This window comes from Globicephala melas, chromosome 9 (genome assembly GCF_963455315.2).
Source record: "Globicephala melas chromosome 9, mGloMel1.2, whole genome shotgun sequence".
Taxonomy (NCBI): domain Eukaryota; kingdom Metazoa; phylum Chordata; class Mammalia; order Artiodactyla; family Delphinidae; genus Globicephala; species Globicephala melas.
The window spans coordinates 34,448,864-34,451,916 of record NC_083322.1 but is presented as its reverse complement, the minus strand read 5'-3'; the positions used below and the strand labels follow the sequence as shown (position 1 = coordinate 34,451,916).

Genomic DNA, 3,053 nt, shown 5'->3' with positions numbered 1-3,053 from the left:
TTTCAGTTCATTTATGGTTTTCTTTGCTGTGCAAAAGCTTTGAAGTTTCATTAGGTCCCATTTGTTTATTTTTGTTTTTATTTTCATTACTCTAGGAGGTGGGTCAAAAAAGATCTTGCTGTGATTTTTGTCAGAGTGTTCTTCCTATGTTTTCCTCTAAGAGTTTTACAGTGTCCGGTCTTACATTTAGGTCTTTAATCCATTTTGAGTTTATTTTTGTGTATGGTGTTAGGGAGTGTTCTAATTTCATTCTTTTACATGTAGCTGTCCAGGTTTCCCAGCACCACTTACTGAAGAGACTGTCTTTTCTCCATTGTATATCCTTGCCTCCTTTGTCATAGATTAGGTGACCATATGTGTGTGGGTTTATCTCTGGGCCTTCTGTCCTGTTCCATTTGTTCTTTATACTTTCTTCCAAGTTTTGCCCAATGGCAGTATCGTAGCCAGTGAGGTTTATCCGAGGCACAATTACTGCTATTTGAAAACTATATTGTCTTTCATTGAACATTGTTATCACATGTAACTTCTTTCACTTTATGGCTTGCATTTTTCTCCTTTCAATAACTAGAAAATGTGAATTTTAATATTGTCTAGCTTATCAGGTTTTTTGCTTTATAGTTAGTGATTTTTTTGTGTGCACTTTAAGAAATCTCTGCCTCTCCAAGTTCAGAAAGGTAAACTCTTATATCGTCTTCGAGAAATTTCATTGTCTTACCTTTTACATTCAGAGCCTCAAAATGTGTAGTTTTGTGTGTAATTTATTCTTGACCATGATGCGAGCCAGGGAGGAATCCAGATTTGTTTCTTTTCCATATGGATATCCAGTGACCCAGTACCACTTATTTAAAAAGACCCTTCTTTCTCTCACTGCAGCATATGAATCAGTGACTAAATTTGGACAGATACACTGTTAGAGCCTGCATTCTGTTCCATGGTAAATTTGTCTAAGCTTCTGCCTTTTTCATACTGCTCCCCTATTGCAGCGACGTAAGTCTTGATTTTTGGTATTACAAGGTCTCTAACTTTATTATTTTTTGTTCATAATTGTTTTGGTTGTCCTAGTCCCACTCATTCCCATATAAATGTAAAAATCACCTCATTGACACACAAAATGTTGCTAGGACTTTTTCTATTAGGACTAAGTTGAATCTATATTTCAGCATGGGAGAAATTAAAATTTTTATAATAAGTCTTCTAACATGAAAATTCATACAGTTCCATTAATTAGATCTCCTTTAATTTTATTCAGTAATGTTCTGTGGTTGTCTTTGTAGATGTTGTGATTTTTCTTAGACATATTCCTGGAAATTTGGTGGGTTTTTTTGTTACTATTTAAAATGGCATTATTTTACTTTTTACTTTTTTATTTTATATTGGAGTATAGTTGATTTACAATGTTGTGTTACTTTCAGGTGTACAGCACAGTGATTCAGTTATACACATACATGTATCCATTCTTTTTCTGATTCTTTTTCCATATAGGTTATTATAGAATATTGAGTAGACTTCCCTGTGCTATACAGTAGGTCCTTACTGATTATCTATTTTATATATAGTAGTAAATATATGTTAATCCCAAACTCCTAACTTATCCCTCCCCCCAACATCTTTCCCCTTTGGTAACCGTAAATTTGTTTTCAAAGTCTGTGAGTCTGTTTCTATTTGGTAAATAAGTTTATTTGTATCATTTTTTAAGATTCTACATATAAGTGATATCATATGATATTTGTCTTTCTCTGTCTGACTTACTTCACTTAGTATGATAATCTCTAGTTGGATCCATGTTGCTGCAAATGGCATTATTTCATTCTTTTTTATGGCTGAGTAACCTTCCATTGCATACATGTACCACATCTTCTTTATCGATTCCTCTGTCGATGGACATATGCTTGCATGTCTTGGCTATTGTAAATATGCTCCTATGAACTTTGCGGTGCATGTATCTTTTCGAATTATGGTTTTCTCTGGATATATGCCCAGGAGTGGGATTGCTAGATGATATGAAAGTTTTATTTTTAGTTTTTTAGGGAACCTCCCTACCTTTCTCCATAATGGTTGTACAAATTTACATTCCCACCAGCAGTGTAAGAGGAGTCCCTTTTCTCCACACCCTCTCAAGCATTTATTGTTTGTAGACTTTTTGATGATGGCCATTCTGAAAGGTGTAAGGTGATATCTCATTGTGGTTTTGATTTTCATTTCTCTAATAATGAGCGATGTTGAACATCTTTTCATGTGCTTTTTGGCCATATTTATATCTTCTTTGGAGAAGTCTATTTAGATCTTATGCTCATTTTTTGATTGGGTTGGGTTTTTTTTTTTGGTAATATTGAGCTGCATGAGCTGTTTGTATATTTTGGAGATTAATCCCATGTAGGTCGCGTCATTTATTCACAGTATTTTCTCCCATTTTGTGGACTTTTTAGTTTTTATTGTTTCCTTTGCTGTGCAAAAGCTTTTGAGTTTAATTAGGTCCCATTTGTTTATTTTTGTTTTTATTTTCATTACTCTAGGTGGTGGATCCAAAAAGATACTGCTGTGATTTATGTCAAAAAGTGTTCTGCATATGTTTTCCTCTAAGAGTTTGATAGTGTCTGGCCTTATATTTAGGTCTTTAATCCATTTTGAGTTTGTGTGTGTGTGTGTGTGTGTGTGTGTGTAGTGTTAGGCAGTGTTCTAATTTCATTCTTTTCCATGTACCGGTCCAGTTTTCCTAGCACCGTTATTGAGAGGCTGTCTCTTCTCCATTTTATATTCTTGCCTCCTTTATCAAAGCTAAGGTGACCATATGTGTGTGGGTTTATCTCTGGGCTTTCTATCCTGTTCCATTGATCTATATTTCTGTTTTTGTGCCAGTAACATACTGTCTTGATTACTGTAGCATTGTAGTATAGTCTGAAGTCCAGGAGCCTGATTCCTCCAGCTCCATTTTTCTTTCTCAAGTTTGCTTTGGTTATTCGGGGTCTTTTGTGTTTCCATACAAATTGTGAAATTTTTTGTTCTAGTTCTGTGAAAAATGCCAATGGTAGTTTGATAGGGATTGCATTGAATCT

The 3,053-nt window shown here is 34.6% G+C and overlaps 1 pseudogene; it reads left to right on the top strand.

Moving 5' to 3' along the window:
• Nucleotides 1-417: 417 nt before the first annotated feature.
• LOC115853942 (U4 spliceosomal RNA) lies at nucleotides 418-575 on the top strand (annotated as a pseudogene).
• The last annotated feature ends 2,478 nt before the right edge of the window (nucleotides 576-3,053 follow it).